Source organism: Coregonus lavaretus, assembly GCF_964263955.1.
Source record: "Coregonus lavaretus genome assembly, chromosome: 1".
NCBI lineage: Eukaryota > Metazoa > Chordata > Actinopteri > Salmoniformes > Salmonidae > Coregonus > Coregonus lavaretus.
This window is the reverse complement of record NC_139988.1, coordinates 79502663-79528966: the sequence shown is the minus strand read 5'-3', so window position 1 is coordinate 79528966 and position 26304 is coordinate 79502663. Positions and strand designations below refer to the sequence as shown.

Below are 26304 nucleotides of genomic sequence, written 5' to 3'. Positions count from 1 at the left end.
TCGATGCAGGGGCGAAGAGATCCGTCCTTCTTCCCCACAAAGAAGAAGCCAGCACCAGCAGGAGATGAAGATGAACGGATTAATCCTGCGGACAGAGAGCCATTGATGTAGTCCTCCATGGACTTTCTTTCAGGAGCAGACAACGAATAAAGACGACCCTTTGGAGGGGCTGTTCCAGGGAGGAGGTCGATGGCACAGTCGTACGGTCGGTGAGGGGGCAGAGATGTGGCTCTTGCTTTGTTAAACACCTCTCTGAGACCATGGTAGCATTCTGGGACATTGGAGAGGTCAGGAGCGGAGTTAGTAGGTACTGGCCGAGGGGGTAGTGCGGCAGCAAGCAGGCAGGTTCGGTGGCAGTCCTCTCCCCACTCCCTGATCACCCCGGTCACCCAGTCGAGCTGAGGGTTGTGCCGGCGGAGCCATGGGTAACCCAGGATGAGGGGTTGGCCTGGAGAGGGGAGCAGGTGAAACTGGATAGTTTCTTGATGGTTTCCGGACAGACCCATCGAGACCGGGGCCGTGACATGAGTGACCGATCCGAGTAAGTGTCCGTCCAGTGCCCGGGCAGGAATAGGAGGTGTCAAACGGAGGTTCTCCAGTCCCAGTTGGCGTGCCAGCTTGATGTCCATTATGTTGGCTTCGGCGCCAGAATCCACCAGAGCAGCCAGGGTGTGAGTTGAGTCAGAGAGGCGGAGGTGAACTTGCAGCAGGGGTTTGCGGTCGGAGGACTGGATGGTCATTGAACTCAACCGGACTCCCCCTATGCCCGGTGAGCTTCGGCCCTTTAAAGGGCAGGTTACCACACGATGTCCATCACCTCCACAATAGAGGCAGAGGTTTGAGGTGAAGCGGCGCTGGCGCTCTGCAGGAGTGAGAGAGGCTCGCCCAATCTCCATAGGCTCAGACTGATCAAGCTGACCTGGGTGAGTGGCAGTAGATGACAGGAGCCCAGTCGGATCTCTCTGAATGCCGGTATTAGGTGGACCTTGGCGCCCCCTCTCACGACGACGGGTCTGTATCCTTCTGTCGATCCTGACAGTCAGTGCGATGGCTTCATCAAGAGTGGAAGGCAGTTCATGGGAGACCAACTCGTCCTTGATATAGTCAGCCAAACTATGGAAGAACGCGTCCACCAACGATGGTGTGTTCCAAGAACTTCGTCTAGCCAGGGTTCGGAAGTCGATGGAATGGTCTGCGACTGTACGTCTGCCTTGTCGAATACTGAACAGTTCACGAGACGCCTCTGCGGTTGGTGAATCCAGGTCAAACACCTTCAGCATCTCCTCAGCAAACAGGTCGAAGGTTGCACATGCGGGGGTTTGACGTTCGAACTCTGCTGTTCCCCAGAGTCGAGCTCGGCCCGTCAGGTGAGTGATGGCATACCCAACTTTAGCCCCCTCCGTGGCGAAGGTCCTTGGCTGCAAGGAGAACTGAAGTCGGCAGCTAGTCAGGAATGGCCGGACCTGGGTTGAGTCGCCGTTGAACCGCTCGGGGTTTCCAATCTTGGGTTCCGGAGCAGCGGCTGCAATGACCGGGGCAGGTAACTCGGGGGCAGGGCTGGTGGGCAGACTGGCTGGGGTAAGGTTGGTGAGGAGTTGAATGATCATGGCGAGTTGTTGTTGCTGCTGCTGGAACTGCTGCTCATGCTCATCGGTTTCCATGTCGGGGAAAGTGTGCGCTGAGTCCATAATGGTCAGATCGTACTGTCACGGTTCAGACAGACGACCAGAGGACCACAATTGCGTCACACCAGAAAGTTTATTAAAACTTAAGGGAAAAGGGAAGTAGGGAGTGAATGAAGGCTCCAGGGGTAACAGGGATCCCGTCCAATGTGCTGGGTCTGTGCCCCCCCCAGTGGCAGCGATGCGTCCTATGAAGCCGGTGGTGGGTGGTCCAGAAGTCCTGGGGGGGGGAGACACAGACACAACAGGGCGGAATGAAACAAGGCAGCAGTACAGTTCAAGGGAAATCCAAAATACGTAGTAGCAAGGCAGAAGGCTGGTCAGAGTTACCGGGATTGAAGAGTAGTCAGGAGTCGTTATGGCAGAAGCAGGTCTGGATCTCCTGGGGCAGAAGAGTATCCAAAAAACAGGCAGGTCCGGGGTCACAAAACCAGGGTGAGCCAGAAGCGCGAGCAAACAGGTTCCGGGTGTGAGCTTTGCAGACGATCTGACACCGGAGAGCTGAAAGACAGGGCCTTAAATACTGGGAGAGGTAGTGGGTAATGCAGCGCAGCTGGCAGAGTAATTAGAGCAGAGCAGAGCAGGGACAGGTGGAGCTAGTTAGGCTGAGTAGAGAGAGTGGTGAGCAGAGTGGAAGAAAATTAAGGTGGTAACCCGGTGGAGTGAGAGGCTCATGACAACAGCTGTACAGAAGACAGTTTTCTATATTAACACTTGTTGTCAAAACGTATATGTGTGTGCGTGAGCGTGTAAGAGTGCTGCTTACAAATGCATGGAGGACTATCTGTACTTGTATGTATGCATGCATTCATTTGGGAGTGTGTACTCTGTCCCGGTCAGTGAGTCTATTGCTCTAAAATTCTGGTCACGTGCAGTAATCACAGATCCATTGCATCATGAGGATAATGTTTCCTCACACCAGGGCAACTATAGAGTGAGATCCACATGATCATGAACTCTGCCCTTTCATATTAGTACATAAACACCTACACAGCCAGCTGCACCAAAACATATGTCAAAATCTTAAAGGCGTACTTGTACATTGATGCTTAACACCGTCCAAATGCATACGCATACGCTCCCCCTTCCCCGGCTTAGACAGGGCTTAGACTCTAGAGGGTTTTTAATTACTGTTCGAAAAACAATGTCCATACAGGCTAGGACACTTTACAATGGAAGAAGATACCGGTAGCTTTCCTTGCTAGCTGACAGCTAAAGCTAACATCAATTCACTACTCTGGTACTTTGATTGTGCAAACCATAAGGCAAAATATGCTGATTTCAAAGCTGATTGCCACCAAAAACTTTGTTCATTCACTTATTCGGTCTCTCTCTCACGTCTCTCACAAAGACTATCTAGTATTGCCTCAGCGAACTGACTGGCCCAGCGTCGTCCGGGTTTGGCCGGCCGGATGTCCTTGTCCCATCGCGCTCTAGCGACTCCTTGTGGCGGGCCGGGCGCCTGCAAGCTGACTTCGGTCGCTAGCTGGACGGTGTTTCCTCCGACACATTGGTGCGGCTGGCTTCCGGGTTAAGCGAGCAGTGTGTCAAGAAGCAGTGCGGCTTGGCAGGGTCTTGTTTCGGAGGACGCATGGCTCTCGACCTTCGCCTCTCCCATGTCCGTAGGGGAGTTGCAGCGATGGTACAAGACTGTAACTATTTTTTAAATGTATTTTCTATAAACTATTTATTTGAAGTTTTTCAAGAAACTTTAATATTTGTAGCTACTTTTTCAGTTATTACCTGCAGTGCAATACCTTAGGATATAAAGCAGATTGCGTTCTTCATTTGAACTGTCACATTATTTTATATTATGTAGCTTACCGTAGTTCCCCAGAACAGTTGAGTCAGTCATGCGTTCTATATCTATCGGCGAGTCTCTGTTGTGCGGTGCACATGAGTTGATGAAGTTACACTTGTATGCAATACACTACTAGATGTTTGCCATCAGATACATTATATATACAAAAGTATGTGGACACCCCTTCAAATTAGTGGATTCGGCTGTTTCAACCACACCTGCTGCTGACAGGGGTATAAAATCTAGCACACAGCCATGCAATCTCCATAGACAATCATTGGTATTAAATGGCCTTGCTGAAGAGCTCAGTGACTTTCAACGTGTCACCCTCATTGGATGCCACCTTTCCAACAAGTCAGTTTGTCAAATTTCTACCCTGCTATAGCTGCCCCGGTCAACTGTAAGTGCTGTAATTGTGAAGTGGAATCGTCTAGGAGCAACAATGGCTCAGCTGCGAAGTGGTAGGCCACACAATCTCACAAAACAGGACTGCCGAGTGCTGAAGTACGTAGCCCATACAAATCGTCTGTCTTCGGATGCAACACTCACTACTGATTTCCAAACTGCCTCTGAAAGCAATGTCAACACAATAACTGTTAGTCGGGAGCATCATGAAATGGGTTTCCATGGCTGAACAGCCATACACAACCCTACGATCACCATGCGCAATGCAAAGCGTCAGCTGTAGTGGTGTAAAGCTTGCCGCCATGGGTCTCTGGAGCAGTGGAAATGCGTTTTCTGGACTGACGAATCCGCGTTTGGCGGATGCCAGGAGAACGCTACCTGCCCCAATGCATAGTGCCAACTGTAAAGTTTGGTGGAGGAGGAATAATGGTCTGGGGCTTTTTTTTTTATGGTTAGGTCCCTGCGGACCTGTCATCTTTTCACTCCCTCCTCTCTACATTCTCTTCCTCTGTTTCTGCTGCTAAAGCCACTTTCTACCACTATACATTTCAAGCCTCTGCCTCTAACCCTAGGAAGCTCTTTGCCACCTTCTCCTCCCTGCTGAATCCTCCTCTTCCTCCACCTCCCTCCTCCCTCTCTGTGGATGACTTCGTCAACCATTTTGAAAAGAAGGTTGACGACATCCGATCCTCATTTAGTAAGTCAAATGACACCGCTGGTCCTGCTCACACTGCCCTACCCTATGCTTTGACGTCTTTCTCCCCTCTCTCTCCAGATGAAATCTTGCGACTTGTGACTGCCGGCCGCCCAACAACCTGCCCGCTTGACCCTATCCCCTCCTCTCTTCTCCAGACCATTTCCGGTGACCTTCTCCCTTACGTCACCTTGCTCATCAACTCATCCTTGACCGCTGGCCATGTCCCTTCCGTCTTCAAGAGAGCGAGAGTTGCACCCCTCCTCAAAAAACCTACACTCGATCCCTCCGATGTCAACAACTACAGACCAGTATCCCTTCTTTCTTTTCTCTCCAATCTCTTGAGCGTGCCGTCTCTAGCCAACTCTCCTGCTATCTCTCTCAGAATGAACTTCTTGATCCAAACCAGTCAGGTTTCAAGACTGGTCATTCAACTGAGACTGCTTTTCTCTGTGTCACGGAGGCTCTCCGCACTGCTAAAGCTAACTCTCTCTCCTCTGCTCTTATCCTTCTAGACCTATCTGCTGCCTTTGATACTGTGAACCATCAGATCATCCTCTCCACACTCTCCAAGTTGGGCATCTCCGGCGCTGCTCACTCTTGGATTGCGTCCTACCTGACAGGTTCGCTCCTACCAGGTGGCATGGCGAGAATCTGTCTCCGCACCACGCGCTCTCACCACTGGTGTCCCCCTGGGCTAAGTTCTAGGCCCTCTCCTATTCTCTCTATACACCAAGTCACTTGGCTCTGTCATATCCTCACATGGTCTCTCCTATCATTGCTACGCAGACGACACACAATACATTTTCTCCTTTCCCCCTTCTGATAACCAGGTGGCGAATCGCATCTCTGCATGTCTGGCAGACATATCAGTGTGGATGTCGGATCACCACCTCAAGCTGAACCTCGGCAAGACGGAGCTGCTCTTCCTCCCAGGGAAGGACTGCCCGCTCCATGATCTCGCCATCACGGTTGACAACTCCATTTTGTCCTCCTCCCAGAGTGAAAAGAACCTTGGCATGACCCTGGACAACACACTGTCGTTCTCCGCTAACATCCTGCAGGTTCATGCTCTACAACATTCGCAGAGTACGACCCTACTTTACACAGAAAGCGGCACAGGTCCTAATCCAGGCACTTGTCATCTCCCGTCTGGATTACTGCAACTCGCTGTTGGCTGGGCTCCCTGCCTGTGCCATTAAACCCCTACAACTTATCCAGAACGCTGCAGCCCGTCTGGTGTTCAACCTTCCCAAGTTCTCTCATGTCACCCCGCTCCTCCACACTCCACTGGCTTCCAGTTGAGGCTTGCATCTACTACAAGACTATGGTGCTTGCCTACGGAGCTGTGAGGGGAACGGTACCTCCTTACCTTCAGGCTCTGATCAGACCCTACACCCAAACGAGGGCACTACGTTCATCCACCTCTGGTCTGCTAGCCCCCCTACCTCTACGGAAGCACAGTTCCCGCTCAGCCCAGTCAAAGCTATTTGCTGCTCTGGCACCCCAATGGTGGAACAAGCTCCCCCACCACGCCAGGACAGCGGAGTCACTGACCACCTTCCGGAGACACTTGAAACACTACCTCTTTAAGGAATACCTGGAATAGTATAAAAGTAATCCTTCTTGCACAAAGCAAGGTCCATACAGAAATGGTTTGTCGAGATCAGTGTGGAAGAACTTGACAGGCCTGCACAGAGCCCTGACCTCAACCCCATCAAACACCTTTGGGATGAATTGGAAGGGCAACTGCGAGCCAGGCCTAATCGCCCAACATCAGTGCCTCACTAATGCTCTTGTGGCTGAATGGAAGCAAGTCCCCGCAGCAATGTTCCAACACCTAATGGAAAGCCTTCCCTGAAGAGTGGAGGCTGTTATAGCAGCAAGGGGGGGACCAACTCCATATTAATGCACATGATTTTGGAATGAGATGTTCGACTAGCAGGTGTCCACATACTTTTGGTAATGTAGTGTATCTTATAATGTCTTTCTGCCAGAAGTCAAAGAGCTCTGGATGAGTTATCTGTACAGCTGCCATTTTTCCCTGTGCTTCCTACTAGCGTTTTTTCCCCTGTGCTTCCTACTAGCGTTCTTCTCCTTTCTGCTCTGTGTACACATGCTGCTCTTCCTTCAGAAAAGCATGCATCACAACTTTGTTCATTTGCGCAATTTCTCTAGTTCACTTTCGCTTGTAAATGTCCACACTCACTGAAAATGACACTCAGTAGCTACTAGCTATGCTTGTATAACTTTATGCACTGGATTTGCCTGTTTTTGCAATTAATTTATTTTCGTTTTCGCTCGTTAGCATTTAGATAACATTGTCTACGTGATTTCGCTATTAGTTTGTGCTAATTTTGTTAGCATTCTGGTAATAGAGGCCAAATGGGCATTTCTTGCGTTTTTAGTGCCCCCTTGTTTGCTATGCCGACAATACCGTAAATCGCAGTATAAGAGAAGGAGGGTATGACAATATGAAAATCTGGATACCGCCCAAGCCTAGCTACTTCTATGCAAATGTTGTTTATCAGTACAATAAAATAAGTCCCAAATAGAAGGGAAACAGATTGTTTGTCATCTGTAGCCCCATGAAATCAGCCAAAACAAGCTCAGTAACTCAATGCATTCACACACTCCTATTGAATATGCATTCACCTGTATTGTGGATAGGCTACATCTTGATTTACCCAGTTTATCAATAGAGATTTACCATTCAAATAAATGATTACCATTATGTAGTTAGATTGGTAAAAACAAAGTCAAATTGTATGATTGTATAATTGATTCATTAATACATACATGGCCGTCTCTGAAAAATGTTGATGCATAAATATGTCCAATGTAATGATACTGAACTCAAAAGATGCCCAACGATTGAACACAGCAGTAGCTGATTTCGTCTGTCTGGATCAAGTGCCATTCTGTGACTTTGACTAATATGCCTTATTTTTTGCCGTGGTATCGTTTTGGTTTTGAGTATCGTGATGGTATCGGGTATTGTGATACTAAACCTGGTATCGAAGTAAAAATTCTGGTATCGTGACAACACTACCCTACATTGCTCCAAACTGGTAGCTCAAGTTTTTGTGCATTAATTAGGTTGGAAATAACTTCTTGGTTATCCGAAAGCGGGATCAATGACGGTCATGTAATGACACAGCACTCTTTAAATATATGAAAGAAGTGTCAACTAGCTGTCGCCATTGGCGTCGGCTAAAGTGGATCCTGATAAATCAAAATCAAATCAAACAGTCATCAGGGGTTGGAACCTAAATTATTTTCCAATCGTTTCGTTCTGAATAGAACCATAATTTGTTTTGTTCCGTTCCACTGTTCTGACACTAAAAGAACGTTCTGAACCGGTTCTAACCCCCAAAAAAGTAACGGTTTATATCGTTCCTTTCTGTTCCTTTTTAAAGCTGCAATATGTAACTTTTTGGGCTACCCAACAAAATTCACATACAAATGTTACAGATCTGTCATTCTCATTAAAAGCCTAAGAAGTGGTAGATCTGTTTTATGTGCGCTAGTTCTATGCTCTCCATTTTTTTGTTTTGTTTTTTGCGTCTTTTGCTTTCGGTTTTGTACACCAGCTTCAAACAGCTGAAAATACAATATTTTTGGTTATGGAAAATATATTTCATAGTGGTTTAGATGGTACAATGATTCTCTACACTATACTTGCTTGTTTTGTCAAATAAACTGAAATTGTATTAGAATTTTAGCAACCAGGAAATGGCAGAGCGATCTCTGCATAGTGCATCTTTAAACCTCTGAAATATACTACTTTTTTTACATTTATCTCGACATTAAATTACTTCAGCAATCAGTGCGGATAGAGCAGCTTGATGTGGAGCGGGTAAGTGATTTAAGCTAATTAACAAGCTTGTGTGTGCAGAGCAGCACTAGAATTAAAAACACGTCTTACTTTTTTATAGTCAATAAATCCAATGTGAAACATGATAACTATAGTATCCTTAACTAGCAATGAAAAAGTCAATCCATTCTTCTCTAATTAAACATGTCTTCCTAATTTCTGAATTACACTTGTAATGTCGTCAATAGGCTATAGTAACCTATCCTTCAGAGGGGAGGGGCAGGTAGCCTACACACACATGCACACCAACTGGCAAATATTTCCAGCTGGCAGGCAGACGCTGGAATAAGTTTGAGTGACAGAGTGAGTGAGGGCTTTGCATAGGTGCTTTGTTGCGATTTTTGTGAGACTAGAAAAAAATGGCCAGAACCTACAATAATGTTATTAACCGGTTCCCATGCTTTTAAAATAACGGTTCTGTTCCCAATAATTTTGTTATTTTCCGGTTTTCGGTTCTGTTCCCTGAACCGGTTCCAACCCTTGACAGTCATAGTGTGTCACAGTCAAAGACACGGGCGGTGACTTTTCTACGTGTTGGTAATAGTATATTGGCTAACAACAATCTCTATATCTGGACGGAAATTAACATTTCCTGATATAATAGTGTGAGTCGCAGTGCTAATTGTTGAAATGTATCCACACCCATGAGGACACAATGGGAATTCACACCGACAAACAGACATACACACAAACACATGCACGCGCATACACACACACACACCACAAACCAAATACAGTGCAATGTTACCCTCGTCAAGTCCCCTTGAGCTATGACTTCATTGTGACATGCACCCAACCACTGCCCCCTCACAGACTCACACACATGCACACACACATTCCCACAAAAGAATATCAAGACGCCTTCTCATGGCCAAGTTACCCGATGCATGAAACAACAGGTGTGCAGGATGGGAGAGAGAGGGAGTGACGGGGGTTACGTTGAGAGCTAAGATAACAATCAGGACAAGATGACAAGATGACAAATGGAGGTAGAATCAGCATTAGCGGCACGGCAGCGTCAACAAACAGAGGAGTGTTTTGTGTAGTGGAGGTTCCTGTTTCCTGTGTGCGCGGCCCCCTTCGTCGGTTGGGTTGCCAGCGTGGTTGCTAATCTCATGGAAGAGAACTCCTGCAAGCCCTCATTACAGGATCTCACCTCGGCTGGCAACCCAGTCCCAGCCCTGCCCCATCCCAAGCTATTCATCCCTCACCTACCTATCCATCATTTACATTTACATTTACGTCATTTAGCAGACGCTCTTATCCAGAGCGACTTACAGTTAGTGAATACATATATTTTTATACTGGCCCCCCGTGGGAATCAACCCACAACCCTGGCGTTGCAAACGCCATGCTCTATCAACTGAGCTACATCCCTACCGGCCATTCCCTCCCCTACCCTGGACGACGCTGGGCCAATTGTGCGCCGCCCATGAGTCTCCCGGTCGCGGCCGGCTGCGACAGAGCCTGGATTCGAACCAGGATCTCTAGTGGCACAGTTAGCACTGCGATGCAGTGCCTTAGACCACTGCGCCACTCATCAACACAGTTCACACAGAACACAGAGTACATTGGTTGCCCCTTCGCTGCATACTGTACATGGGCGTTCTCTTCATTTGACTACAATAGATCATTGGAAATGATCTGCATACCGGGGGGATTTTGAGGTAGAATATGAACCAATACTGTATCATGTTCATGTGACGCATTAATTAGTATCACAATTCGTATGATAACAATATCAGTGATAGTGATAAATTACTGTGGGTGTTCAATTAATTACTGTGGTTTACGAGATTATTTCACCACAGGAATCAAAGCAAAACCAGTAACTGCCCCAGGCTTGGCTTACTGTCGAATGTACAGTAACTCAGTCGGAGTGTAATCATGTGCAGCTGAACAATATGATGATTCAGGAAAGTTCATCTTTCAGATGTCTCTGGTCAGACAAACAGTGAACCTTGGGAGTGGGATTGAGGCCCACTGGGCAAAGGGTCATGTCTTGTAAAAAAAAAAGTGATGTAGGGAGAACATCAAGACATCAGCATTTCAGTGCGAGACACAAAAAATAAACTGTAGTTATTCTCTCTGTCTCTCTCTGTAGCCAAAGGAATATTTTACACACATCTCTCCGTTCATCGCCCCCAGGGAAACTGACGTGGGACTATGTATTGAGGGAGAGAGCCAGAAGTGTGACCAAAAGCTTGGGCGCTCTCCAACTGAAGCAGCTTGCAGTAAATTAATATGTAAGCCTTGTAGTGACAGTCAAAACGATGCAGGATGTCATAACCCAGCACAGTAAAAGCTTAATAAGGCCTACTCTCACACAAACACACGCGCACACACACACACACGCACATTATCCCGAAGTCCATTCACTTCCCCATGCTTGTAATTCCACAGCCTGTCTTGGGTGAAGAGCCGGGGCTTTAACGAAAAGCCACGGTTCTATTTTAAGGGCCGACCGTGCAACAAGGAGCTCTTATTTGGCCTTGTATACGCAGCCAGTTAGCGTTAAAAATAGGACCCTAGTGTAAGAAGTGGCCTTAAAATTGAAAGGCTCAATAAAAGGAAAATGATGAAGAGGTGGATGGACTGCTGCTTGGGCCCTGCCAAACCCTCAGCTCCTGGAATAAGTCCATCCGAATTTCCTGAAGCATGAAAGATTTGAAAAACGGGGCAATAAAATGGCAGTGTTTCTTCACCATAGACACCCATTTATTCTCCCACCCTGTTTGGGAGTTCTGTGGAGGCTTCGGGAGGCCAGAGCTAAGACCGTGGCCATCTTATGTAAACTTTTGTGCTCGTTTGTCGTTTCCTTCCCATTCTGTTGCAGTTTGATGATTCTTCTGAGGCAAAATGCTGACTCAGCACACTAACTGAGTAAGTGTTTGTTGACAAAGTAAAAATAATGGGTAAGATAATACAAATAAAAATAAATAATAATAATAATTGGATGTTAATAAATAAATTTAGCAGTTCACTTTTCATTTAAGCAATAAAACGATGGCCTCTTTACAAATGGCAAGGTACAATAGCTGAATAACCATGGCAAGAACTTGGTCCACTGCCAACAATCTAATCATCCCCTTTAATTAGGGCTGGACGATATGGCCAAAATGTCATATCACAATATTTTTCCGATTGTTGATGGTATGACGGTATTTGACAGGTTCAAAATGTCTACATTTGCTTTATGAGTTGTGCATGACCCTAGGGTGGCACCACATACATTCTTAGTGATTTCAATGGGGCTTTCTCCATTCTGATTGTTTTATACTGTTCCCTCAAACTTCAATCAAAAATGTATCTCATTTGAGATCATTTCCACACTGCCACGTAGGTATGCACAATATGGGCAAAACATCTAGGCCTTATTTTTAACAAAATATTGCAATTGTGATTTAACTTGGGTGAACTGTTGGAATTCTATGAACGCCTCCTGGCTTTTTCATTCGTTGTCATGTCAAACAACACTGTATTCAAAGTGCCCACTATTACATTATATCTATAGAATTAGAATACTAATAGGATCACTATGGAGGCGTTATTGGGCGCGTTCGAGTGGATAACGTTTGTCAAGTTGGTGTCACTGCCTTTTAAAGTGTGTTGCATTATGGTTATAAAAATTGTCGACTGCATGAACTTTACAAAAATCAAGTGATCAAAGTTTATGCCGTTTTTGATGAAGTCGCCATCAAGTCGCTGCAGTTGCTTCTCACTCACTGCACCATGCAGCCATCACCTGCATTGTGGGAGGCACTATTTGTCAACCAATCATTAGGGTGTTTTTGTTTGACCCACGTTCACGTGGCCAAAGACGTGACTGAAACAGGAACCAAATTTGCCGCAATTCTAAAGCTACAGGGGATACAAATGAAAGTGATATCTGAGACCTCTCTCTAACCAATTAATTGTACACACGGTTTTCAGTTTGTGACTGTGTGATATGGGGGTATATAAAAGTTTATTTATATCGAAAAACTTCTAAAACAATAGCAGCTATGTTGACACTGCCATGTTGATCTGAGCCTTGCTGTTTGAAACATTTATAACTACAAGGAAACAATTATACCTTAGGGACTATTTTGAAAAATATAGTAAAGATTAGACTACTACCTGTGGCTTAATTTATGATATTGATATTCTGGGCAGATGAAACTACAGTAATTGTAGTCCAGAAAAGACCTGTGTATATTTATACTGAATCATGCTGCCTGTGACATCTCCGCAAATCCGTCACGACTTCATTTCTCTCCTAGTGCGTAAACACAAACAGAGTAGCTACTAAAATGGGCCCATGCCAGACAGTGTCAGATGGACTCCGACTCGTAAAGCCGTCGCCCTGGCAAAAATAAAGCTCCCGTGCCGCGCGCCAAATCTTCCTGCTCATGAAAGGGGTTGTGGAGCTGGAGGAAACAAGCAGTCATAGCCAGTGCCAGGGCTACATGACTGCTGTTAATGAGAGAAAAGTGTGGCTGTGTAAAACAGCCTCAACTCTCCCCGTCCAATAAAGGGGTGTTTTTTAATCTTATTATTTCCCCTGTGAGCTGAGGTCGGCTGTAGATTAAGACAGAAAGAGAGAGAAAGAGAGAGAGAGAGAGGCCCTGAGGCAGAGAGAGAGCCTCACCCTACTAGAATCTGAAGTCAAATGTCTACTGTTTGCTGCTGATCTGGTGCTTCTGTCACCAACCAAGGAGGGCCTACAGCAGCAACTAGATATTCTGCACAGATTCTGTCAGACCTGGGCCCTGACAGTAAATCTCAGTAAGACAAAAATAATGGTGTTCCAAAAAAGGCCCAGTTGCCAGGACCACAAATACAAATTCCATCTAGACACCGTTGCCCTAGAGCACACAAAAAACTCTACATACCTCGGTCTAAACATCAGCGCCACTGGTAACTTCCACAAAGCTGTGAACGATCTGAGAGACAAGGCAAGAAGGGCCTTCTATGCCATCAAAAGGAACATAAAATTCAACATACCAATTAGGATCTGGCTAAAAATACTTGAATCAGTTATAGAACCCATTGCCCTTTATGGTTGTGAGGTCTGGGGTCCGCTCACCAACCAAGAATTCACAAAATGGGACACACACCAAATTGAGACTCTGCATGCACAACGAAAAACACCAAATAATGCACGCAGAGCAGAATTAGGCCGATACCCGCTAATTATCAAAATCCAGAAAAGAGCCGTTAAATTGTATAACCACTTAAAAGAAAGCGATTCCCAAACCTTCCATAACAAAGCCATCACCTACAGAGAGATTAACTTGGAGAAGAGTCCCCTAAGTAAGCTGGTCCTGGGCTCTGCTCATAAACACAAACAGACCCCACAGAGCCCCAGGACAACAACAACAACACAATTAGACCCATCCAAATCATGAGAAAACAAAAAGAGAATTACTTGACACATTGGAAAGAATTAACAAAAAAACAGAGAAAACTAGAATGCTATTTGGCCCTAAACAGAGAGTACACAGTGGCAGAATACCTGACCACTGTGACTGACCCAAATTTAAGGAAAGCTTTGACTATGTACAGACTCAGTGAGCATAGCCTTGCTATTGAGAAAGGCCGCCGTAGGCAGACCTGGCTCTCAAGAGAAGACAGGCTATGTGCACACTGCCCACAAAATGAGGTGGAAACTGAGCTGCACTTCCTAACCAAATGTATGACCATATTAGAGACATATATTTCCCTCAGATTACAGAGATCCACAAAGAATTCGAAAACAAACCCAATTTTGATAAACTCCCATATCTACTGGGTGAAATACCACAGTGTGCCATCACAGCAGCAAGATTTGTGACCTGTTGCCACAAGAAAAGGGCAACCAGTGAAGAACAAACACCATTGTAAATACAACGCATATTTATGTTTATTTATTTTCCCATTTGAACTTTAACTATTTGCACATTGTTACAACACTGTATATATACATTATATGACATTTGAAATGTCTTTATTCTTTTGGAACTTCTGAGTGTAATGTTTACTGTTAATGTTTATTGTTTATTTCTTTGAGGCAGAGAGAGAGGGAGAGAGAGGGTGATAGAGAGAGAGGGATAGAGAGAGAGAGGCCTGAGGCAGAGAGAGAGAGAGAGAGAGAGAGGCCTGAGGCAGAGAGAGAGAGAGAGAGAGAGAGAGAGAGAGAGAGAGAGAGGGATAGAGAGAGAGAGCCCTGAGGCAGAGAGAGAGAGAGAGAGAGAGAGAGAGAGAGAGAGAGAGAGAGAGAGAGAGAGAGAGAGAGAGAGAGAGAGAGAGAGGGATAGAGAGAGAGAGAGAGAGAGCCCTGAGGCAGAGAGAGAGAGTGGGCTCATGGGAGTCTCGCCGTCATGATCATACTAGGAGAGGGAAGAAGAAAGAGGAGGGCGCTCTCTGGCAGCCATTTGCATGGAAATCCCGGCCAAGAAGAAACAAGCAAATAAAACGGAGCAAAAACAGAAAAGTTATAGGGACCCTGCCTGCTGGGAAACAAAGAGAGGAGGCTTGGCTTAGCTTGGCTGGAGCTGAAAGAACAGAGACGAAAAACCTTTGGAAAGCCACACATTTGGCTCTGAAGGCGAGACACGGACGGTTTGATGGTTGTGATCTGTTTGAGTGGGAGTGTGGTTGTCTGTGGTAGTGTGCGTTATCTCGAAAACACCAGACATGCTTATCAGCAGTTAGGGGGCCGCGTTGCCCTCTGAACAGGCTGAAAGAAGCCAGTCAAAGTTCAGCTTCATTAGTACTGTATGGACGTAAGGAACTCAGCCGCCACTTCACTCAAGTTCACACTGAGAGGTGAACAAGTACACTGTTCATGAAGTTCATTGTATGTGGGCTGGAAAAGTTTGGTGCCCAAAATCAATCAGTGCATTCAAGAAGAAAAGTAACATAGAATATTAATTGTAATGACAAGTTGCTAGTTGGAGACAATGCTAATTAAAGTGGCAATATGTCACTTTTTGGGCGACATGACCAAATTCACATAGAAATGTGAGTTATAGATCGGTCATTCTAATTGAAAGCAAGTATAAGAAGCCGTAGATCTGTTCTATGTGTGCTATTTCTATGCTTCTCGTTCTTAAGTTTTGTTTTTGAGTCTTTTACGTTCGGTTTTGTACACCAGCTTCAAACAGCTGAAACAACAATATTTGTGGTTATGGAAAATATATTTCACAGCGGTTTAGATGGTACAATGATTCTCTACACTATACTATCTTATTTTGTCACATAAACTGAAATTAGGCAAACTATTTGAGATTTAGAAAAAGGAAATGGTGGAGCGATTTCTGCATAGTGCAACTTTAAGCTTAGAGTGACGTAGAAGCTCAACTGACATGCTGCCTGAGGAAAACCATTAGTCGCACAGCAATGAAAACCTGCACTCAGTAAATAGCCCCTTCTTCACCTCAGCCAATGGCGAGTCACAATGACAACCCTAAACCATTTAAGTCTTATCTGACCTAATCTGTCTTTTGACACCTATCTACTGGTTAAACCATAGACAAGTGGTCACCACCTTTTCTGAGTCAAGATCACTTTCGCAGTCAAAAAGCAAGCAGAGATCTACCGCTCAGAATTTTTTTAAAACATGACTGTAACATGAACCTAATAAAAACAGTTCTGTAGGAATGAGGTGTGCAGTAGGTCTAATACATTATCACAGCATATTGACTATATGCCTGGCCTGCCAATATTGTTCTTCTCAGTCCTTATTATATTTCAAAACTCAAGCTTTGATAACAAAATAGATCAGTTGGTGTAGCACTTGCGAGGCATAGCTGAGCATAAATTGAAATAATTTGCAAATAATTTGCTTTTTTATTTTACTGGACCGATGGTACCTGCATCTGATGGTCATGGAGCTTTCAAGACTACTGGGAACTCAGGAGAAAAAAAAGAGGTAAAATCATGACGTCAGTGAACTTCAGGTCGGAAAGTCTGAGCTCTAGAAAGATGCCTAAATTTCCGAGTTGGATGACTATTCAAAACGATTTTCCCTAGTCGGATCTCGTTTTTTTTTTTGAGTTCCCAGTTGTCTTGAACGCACTGAAGTCTGAGATTTCCGAGTTCCAAGTTCCCAGTTGTTTTGAACAAGGTATTAGTCTCAGCAGAGGGAGGAAGAGATTAGCAGAGGGTCCGCCTCTCACGATCCCTGCTCTCTCCTTCCTTTCCTCCAGTGACACTGACCAGAGAGAGGGGACACCGTCTTGTCTGCCACCTGATGGCGAAACTCGAGTCGCACCACATCTGCCTCAGGCACAAATTAATGTTGTTCCTATGACCAGAGAAAGTGAAATACTCCTCAATATTAAAATAGACATGACGAGCTGCTAATAATAGTACAAACGCAGGGCTATCGATTCACTTGGCTACTCATTCATTGCAGCTGCAGCGTGAACGGAAGTAGAGAGAAGCACATTTTATGTTTTCTAATAAAAATAGTGTTGACATTGCTGAATACATTTTTTTACATGAACTCACTCATAAAAACAGCAGCTCTTTGCTGTAGGCTATTCTTTGACAGTCTCTCTCTGGTCTTGAAGGTTATGTAGGCTAGTATCAAACGTTGCTGTGGCCGGGGTCGTGGAAGCTGTAGGTAGGCACACAGTGATTTGAGCTATCCGATTGGCCAGCGCAGTAGGCGCACTCGATTTAGCCACAGATCTCCCGGTCCGCCTGGTAGGCGGAGTTTGTCTTTTCAGACAAATTAAATGGTTCAAAATGGGAACACTTTTTATGCACAGGGCTTTTGAATCAAGTGCACCTACTGCCAACAGCGCAACTCGGACAAAAAGACGAGCAAGCCTTTATCATTGGCTTTTGTACAGAAATGTTTGGTGATCGATTAGGAATGCCTTGAAGATCGATCGACCAGTTGGTTAGTGACCAGTGCCATAGACTGTAAAATGAATGGACAAAGCCATCGATGACTTCACCCCATTTTTCCTATGTGAAGTCTCAGTGGCGCATTTGAAGATCAGGAAGTGTCGTTTTAGCGTGTCGCCATCTTGCTTCATGGAGGAGTTTTTGGAAACATTGCATGCACAGTTTAAGCTACTCTAGGAAGTGACTTTGCAGGCTAGCTCAGTGCTGCCCCCTCTCATTGAGTATCTCAAGTTGAAGGCCGACCGGGGTAACTGCAAATTATCCTTAACTTTGTGCGATTTTAAAATAATCGGTTCAAGGAAATCCATCTGGTGAAATAGAAGCAAGAATTGGTACCATGATTGTGTAAAATTTTTTTTTTTTATATCCACGAATATTGATCACTAAGATCGCCATACTCTCTTTGACTATAATGGGGGATCCTGCTTTCTGAAAACATTGCCTTTGTGGATTCTGGTGCACTGCACACACTGTCCTTGCTAGAGCGGAATAACTACACAAATGTGTATAATCTAGACTTGAGATAAACGGCGAAAACACAGGAGAAAGGAACAGTAAGTCCCAATAAGTCCCAAAGTTGTTAGACAGGATACAAACCTGCTACCATTGACTAGAAATCAATGGGAGTGTGTCAAACACAGAAGTATGGTGAATGATGGTGAAGAGAGAATCAAGGGGATTATAAACTGGCTGGTTCCAGCCCTGAACGCTGATTGGCTGACAGCCATGTAATATCAGACCGTATACCACGGGTATGACAAAACATTTATTTTTACTGCTCTAATTACGTTGGTTACACGCTGCGTCATGCTTAAGAACAGCCCTTAGCTGTGGTTTATTGGCCATATACACTGCTCAAAAAAATAAAGGGAACACTAAAATAACACATCCTAGATCTGAATGAATGAAATAATCTTATTAAATACTTTTTTCTTTACATAGTTGAATGTGCTGACAACAAAATCACACAAAAATTATCAATGGAAATCAAATGTATCAACCCATGGAGGTCTGGATTTGGAGTCACCCTCAAAATTAAAGTGGAAAACCACACTACAGGCTGATCCAACTTTGATGTATTGTCCTTAAAACAAGTCAAAATGAGGCTCAGTAGTGTGTGTGGCCTCCACATGCCTGTATGACCTCCCTACAATGCCTGGGCATGCCCTTGATGAGGTGGCGGATGGTCTCCTGAGGGATCTCCTCCCAGACCTGGACTAAAGCATCTGCCAACTCCTGGTCAGTCTGTGGTGGATGGAGCGAGACATGATGTCCCAGATGTGCTCAATTGGATTCAGGTCTGGGGAACGGGCGGGCCAGTCCATAGCATCAATGCCTTCCTCTTGCAGGAACTGCTGACACACTCCAGCCACATGAGGTCTAGCATTGTCTTGCATTAGGAGGAACCCAGGGCCAACCGCACCAGCATATGGTCTCACAAGGGGTCTGAGGATCTCATCTCGGTACCTAATGGCAGTCAGGCTACCTCTGGCGAGCACATGGAGGGCTGTGCGGCCCCCCAAAGAAATGCCACCCCACACCATGACTGACCCACCGCCAAACCGGTCATGCTGGAGGATGTTGCAGGCAGCAGAACGTTCTCCACAGCGTCTCCAGACTCTGTCACGTCTGTCACGTGCTCAGTGTGAACCTGCTTTCATCTGTGAAGAGCACAGGGCGCCAGTGGCGAATTTGCCAATCTTGGTGTTCTCTGGCAAATGCCAAACGTCCTGCACGGTGTTGGGCTGTAAGCACAACCCCCACCTGTGGACGTCGGGCCCTCATACCACCCTCATGGAGTCTGTTTCTGACCATTTGAGCAGACACATGCACATTTGTGGCCTGCTGGAGATCATTTTGCAGGGCTCTGGCAGTGCTCCTCCTGCTCCTCCTTGCACAAAGGCGGAGGTAGCAGTCCTGCTGCTGGGTTGTTGCCCTCCTACGGCCTCCTCCACGTCTCCTGATGTACTGGCCTGTCTCCTGGTAGCGCCTCCATGCTCTGGACACTACGCTGACAAACCTTCTTGCCACAGCTCGTATTGATGTGCCATCCTGGATGAGCTGCACTACCTGAGCCACTTGTGTGGGTTGTAGACTCCGTCTCATGATTTCACAGAAGTGTGATTGACTTGGAGTTACATTGTGTTGTTTAAGTGTTCCCTTTATTTTTTTGAGCAGTGTACCACACCCCCTCGGGCCTTATTGCTTAAAGATAGTCACTTGTTTGTAACTGCACAAAACAACCTCTGTTGCATCAGGCCAGGACATGTTTCAACTCTAGATCTGGGAGAAAGATGCCATTTTGGTCAATCATGTTAATAAGATAAAAATGGTAAACGTTGGCATTGTCACACACTGTTATAACATTCATTTATCAAAAGTGCACATTTAAAGCCTTCGGGAGAAGGTCAGTCCAATTCAATTCAACCCGGCGGATCAACAAATTGGATGCACAATGGTATGTGAGCATATGTCAGGACAGACAATGCTGGCTATTGTTTAACCAGTCAAACAATCTCAATTTTTATCCGCTCACATCTATGGGACAAAAATCTACAGTACCTTCATCTTAAAAAACGATCATTCGAATGGACTTTGATATAAAAGGTTTTGAGAGAAGTTTATCCAGCTAAAGACAATATGCCCCAAATACTGTCATATGTTCTCTGCAGAGCAAAAACATACAGATCAGCTGATGGCATTTTGTGCTCGACTGCCTGCGCCTTTCTGAGCGGAGACTGCGAGAGCAACCTGTGAGCGCATAGCATAAATGGGTGACGTAATCTAATTAGTCATAGACATGAGCAGGGACAATCACGCAAGAGCACTTCGGGGACATGTGTGGGATGACTAACTCTGCTGCACTGTATTCAGGTCAAGTCAGCCAACATGAAAACCATTCACTGTCAAATCTAAGAACACTGTAACCAAATACATCTTTCTCAAAGACAGTACATTGTCCAGTCTTAGTCGATATTGTATAAGTAAGTAATGGAATCCGGACGAATTCCAGTCTGGTCCCATTGCCCACTCTCACTCTCAGCCTAGACTGTTCAGGAAAGGGCTCGACATGTTTGACTACCCAGCATGCCCCTGTCTCTCTGTAGGCTCCTCTGCTCTGCTGTCTCTGACATCATTATAGAGTGGATTCAGATCAGGACATCGGCTGCACTGCATAGCCTGCTTATATAACAACTCTATCTCACTTTTTCTAAGCTTTCAGCACCACTGCCCCATACAGAGAGAGACTGAGACCGAGCGGAAGATGAGGAGGAAAAGCTGAAATGTCTTGAGTCAATAAGTATTCAACCCGTTTGTTATGGCAAGCCTAAATAAAAATGTGCTTAACAAGTCACATAATACATTGCATGGACTCACTCTGTGTGCAATAATAATGTTTAACATGATTTTTTAATGAATACCTCATCTCTGTACCCCACACATACAACTATCTGTAAGGTCCCTTAGTTGAGCAGTGAATTTCAAACACAGATTCAACCACAAAGACCAGGGAGGTTTTCCAATGACTCGCAAAGAAGGGCACCTTTTGGGAGATGGGTAAAAAATACATTGAATTTCCCTTTGAGCATGGTGAAGTTAGTAATTACACTTTGGATGGTGTGGCTCAGTTGGTAGAGCAAGGCGCTTGCAACACCAGGGTTGTCGGTTCGATTCCCATTGGGGACCAGTACGAAAAAATGTATGTGCTCATAACTGTAAGTCGCTCTGGATAAGAGCATCTGCTAAATCAGTCAAATGTAAATGTATCAGTACACCCAGATACAGGCGTCCTTCCTAACTCCGTTGCCGGAGAGAAAGGAAACCGCTCAGGGATTTCACCATCAGGCCAATGGTGACTTTAAAACAGTTACAGAGTTTAATGGCTGTGATATGAGAAAACTGAGGATGGATCAACAACATTGTAGTTACTCCACAATACTAACCTAAATGACAAGAAAGCCTGTACGGAATAAAAGTATTCCCAAACATGCATCCTGTTTGCAATTAGGCACTAAAGTAAAACTGCAAAAAATGTGGCAAAGAAATGAACTCTATGTCCCGAATATGTTTGGGGCAAATCCAACACAACACATCACTGAGTACCACTCTTCATATTTTCAAGAATGGTGGTGGCTGCATCATGTTATGGCTATGCTTGTCATCGGCAAGGACTAGGGAGTTTTTTTAGGATAAAAATTAACGGAATAGAGCTAAGCACAGGCAAAATCCTAGAGGAAAACCTGGTTCAGTATGCTTTCCAACAGACACTGGGAGACAAGTTCACCTTTCAGCAGGATAATAACTTAAAACACAAGGCCAAATATACACTGGAGTTGATTACAAAGATGACATTGAATGTTGCTGAGTGGCCCAGTTAAAGTTTTGACTTAAATCAGCTTGGAAATCTATGGCAATACTTAAAAATGGCTGTCTAGCAATGATCAACAACCAACTTGACAGAGGTAAAAAACAGAAAAAAAGAATAATGTGCAAATATTGTAAAATCCAGGTGTGCAAAGTTCTTAGAGACTTACCCAGAAAGACTCACAGCTGTAATCGCTGCTAAAGGTGATTCTAACATGTATTGACTCGGGGGTGTGAACACTTATGTAAATTAGATATTTCTGTATTTGATTTTCAATAAATTGGTAATAATTTCTAAAAACATGTTTTCACTTAGTCAATATGGTGTATTGTATGTATGTGAGAAAAATATATATTTTGAATTCAGGTTGTAACACAAAATGTGGAATAAGTCAAGGGGTATCAATACTTTCTGAAGACAATGCATACATTACTGCCAGCCATCCAAAACACACACACACACATACACACACACTGTACACACACACAATGTACACACACACAATGTACACACACAGAGGGGAGGACATGGACCAGGTCACATTGGGCTAAAGCATGACGGCTCCACCAGCCTGTACTTCTCTCTTTCTCTCTCTTATTCAATTCAATGCATGGTTTGTTTATCCCTTATGCTTACTGATATCCCCCCCCATACTAAACATAAACAGTATGCGCTAATACACACTTAATAAACCATGTACTGTATACATTAGTTTGTTTGTTTTTTATTTTATATGTTATCCTTATTTTACCAGGTAAGTTGACTGAGAACACATTCTCATTTACAGCAACGACCTGGGGAATAGTTACAGGGGAGAGGAGGGGTGATGAATGAGCCAATTGGAAGCTGGGGATGATTAGGTGGCCATGATGGTATGAGGGCCAGATTGGGAATTTAGCCAGGACACTAGGGTTAACACCCTTCCTTTTACGATAAGTGCCATGGGATCGTTAGTGACCACAGAGAGTCAGGACACCCCTTTAACGTCCCATCCGAAAATGATGGAACCCAAAATGTAGGAGGCTGAGTTACCGTACACAAATTAAAACATTTAATTACAGAAACTTTCCAAAGCCCACACTGGGTTTATTTGCTTTCAGAAACATGTTTATGGTGTAATGTCTGATTTGGCCAAAGGCTAAACAACAGAGGCAAAGAAGACAGAGTTTTAAACAACTAGGTAATGATTAATGTATAGGTGGAAATCTGGATGAAAGCCAAGGGCTCGCTGTATTAGGTTTTATCATAAAGCTGGGAAATATTTTCCTCACAAATGAAAACAGCTATCAGTATCCCTAAGAAGACGACCTGCCCTTTGCCCTCCCATTTGTTACAGTTTTTGTTGTTGTTCTGAACCCACTGCCCCCAAGTCGTTCGCCACCCCCACCCCGTCCATTGGTCTGCCCTGTAAGGAGGTCACATGCCCCAGGTTGTGCCTTTTTCCCAGTCTGCCCTGTACGGAGATTGTGCGCGCCCGGTGTGTAGCAAGCTAATTAGTTTAAATATCAACAGTACTGCCACGGCAGTATAACATTTGATGAACACTTGATAACACTTGATTTACATCCCCATCAATCAGCACCTCATCAATTATTTCCTTATAGAATCATAGCCGCGGGAAAGTTGCTGGAGGTGCTGCAGCACCCCTGAGAAATGTAAATACATTTGCCAAAGTTATAGAATTACTGCTATCTGTTCAGAAATAAATGAAATATTCAGAATAGCCTACTACAGCATGAGTAGGCCTCTAATTTAGCCACAGAGGATCAAGAGCTTCTTTTTTTTTTATTGCCTAGATGTGGTTGGAAAGCAAATGGCTCCTGCTGAAAAGAGAAGACTCTAATCCGTCTGCTTTAGGCTACCTTCATATTTTATCAACTTCCAAATAGGCCTATTGAGCAAACATTATTTTAAGTAAAACAAGAGAGAGGTAAGCTTTTGGCAAGAGCGCATAATGAGCTGCGCATTATTGGGTGAGTCAGTGAAACTGGAAAGCTTTTTTAGGACTATAATTTCCTTGTCATATTGTACAATATGTGTGTCTCCACACACCTAGGCCTAGTCTATTGATGTATTCAAGACAAGGTTGTTTTTATTGATCTCAGATTCTCAGTTTGTCAGTGTGAAAGTAGCCTGTAATTTCGATCATTTTTGCGGTATTAAAAAAGTACCCAGTCATGTAAAATTATGTATTATTGCATGAAATGCGTTTATAAATGGCCAAATGTTTCCCTGCTACTACTAATGGTCCCCATGTGTGCATCTCTAAACAATCAGAGTATCAAAGCCAATGACACATTTTCAAAACGCAGCTTTACCCATGTGTGTTCTGGCTCTGGCCCAACCCATCACTTTCTGGGACCAATCAGACGGTCTAGAATGGATTTCCATTCTAGAAATCGTCGGGAATGTACTCAGATCCTCCCGCCTCATGTGTACCGGAGTTGCTAGCAGTAGGCGGGGGCAACAGACAGTGTCCTTCGCCACCCCCCCTGTCGGGCACGGTTTTCTCAAAGACACAGCAGGCGGGAGGCGGGGTCGACACCATGTGCTAGCTAACTAGCAAGCTAGCACATGGTGTCGCTAACTAGCAAGCTGTGCTAACGGGAGGCGGGAGCAATCGGTAGACAGTGTTCTTTGCTCCCGCCTGTCGGGCATGGTTTTCTCCGGTACTAGCAAGCTAGCGCACAGTGTCGCTAACTAGCAAGCTAGCTAGTTAGCACACAGTGTCGCTCCAGCCTCCCGCCTGCTGTGCTGGCGGGAGGCGGGAGCGACCGGTAGACAGTTTCCTTTGCCCCGCCTGTCGGGCACGGTTCCTGCATGCCCAGAATTGCGGCCTGCAGTTGTACACTATTGACTAATTGCGGAGAAGAAACGTTAATGTCCATGGGCGTGGTGTTGCATTTGGCCAGAACAAGGAGTTTGGATAGCCAGGCAACATTTAATGGACATTACTGTATGACAGTGCTAAGAAAACAGACACATTTATTACAATAGAATAGTAAGTAACATTGTACCAAGCTATTGACATTACACAGTAACTTGTGAATTTCCCAAACAAGACTAAAGGATATGGCTGTGCATAACTGTCATGTGTTCCATGATATATTCCAGGCCCATATTGTTGCTTTTATTATGCACTATGACAGCCAGAAAACAAAATGGTACAGTATCAATATTAATGGAGCTATAGGCCTATAATTATCACTTTCATTTTGCAGTATCATAGCAAATGTGATGTGTAATTTGTACTGTAACCCTTAGAAGTTGGCAGTTATCCAAAGTATTTGCTGCAACTGTGCTACAAACATACCTGCACCAGATTTGAACAATATGACACTTACTTTCTAAAATAATATTTGAACCTCCTACACACAAGGCCACACAACATAGCCTGCACAATAACAGACAGAAGTGTGTGTGTATGTGTGTGTGTGTGTGTGTGTGTGTGTGTGTGTGTGTGTGTGTGTGTGTGTGCAGTATCATAAAGGAATAAATACAAGTTAGGCCACTCTGTTGATTATGTGAACACATTGCACACTGACTATCTGAATCGAAAACTACATCCACAATATAACAACAGTACAACAGTAATTGCGGCGAATTATCGTTTAGCAAGCAAACTGTAGGAGGACAAGGTGAAGCTATACTGTAGCCTACATAGAGCTGCTGATCTGTCAAACCATGCAGCTACTGGGGCTAGATTGGACAGAAAAATACGCACAAATGCGACATGCAAGGTGGGTAGTAAATATGTGCCAATGAGACTCACCGTCTGGTTCTTCGGCTGTTTTAGACGAGAATACGGTTGTTTTGAGACTGAAACGAGGATGAAAAAGTAAAAAGCCTCCCCGTATAAAGCGCAAGTGGAGTGGTAGGGTATGCAATTGCACAGTACCGGGCTTTTTTATTTTAAAAAAAATCCTCTGCAACGCGCCGCTTGCTGTTAAAATGTCTTGTGCAGTTCCTATTTTGCACTTTAAAAAAGTCACAAGGTGCTCGTTATTTGGGATTTCCCTTGAGGTGTGTGTAAAAATGTGCGCCAGTAACGTTTCAGTGGGCTGCCACGACAGGGAAATGGAATCAAGAGATATACTATTGCTCCTCCCTCCGCGTAATGTACAGTATGGGGCGCACACTGCTCTGGGCAAATGCAATGCTCTGGGCCCGCATAAAACAATTGAATAAAACTAGCTATCTACCGCTCTCTACAGGACTACCGCTTTCTACAGGACTAACACTGTAAAATACGAACACATCTACCTCCTCTGATAAAAACGACTTTAAAAGTAGCAATATTCGCTTTGAATGTGAGACCATGAGAATGAATAGGAAATTAATGTAGCCTAGTTTGGAGATGTTGAGCATCCGTTGGCATCCACACTGATACGTGTCTGGCGCGATGCGTTATTCTCGTCCTCATATAGGCTAGGTTCGCTCCAGCTCCTCCCTTCAGACAGAAGAATGAAAGACCTCTAGTACCTGAGTTGCCTTACCCTGCGGGAGATGAGGTTAGGTGAGGATCATGAGCTTTTTCTCAATAATACAAAACCATTTTCAATCATACTATTAAATACACTAAAATAAATTACGCCTATG

General features: G+C 44.7%; 1 protein-coding gene across 1 annotated transcript in view; it reads right to left on the bottom strand.

Moving 5' to 3' along the window:
• LOC311132225 (thyroid hormone receptor alpha-like) overlaps window positions 1-25699 on the bottom strand; it is a 202691-nt gene extending 176992 nt beyond the window's left edge. The window contains exon 1 of the mRNA XM_084165450.1: window positions 25478-25699. The gene's annotated coding sequence lies outside the window, so the exon portion shown is untranslated. The remainder of the gene's footprint in view (window positions 1-25477) is intronic.
• Window positions 25700-26304: the final 605 nt, after the last annotated feature.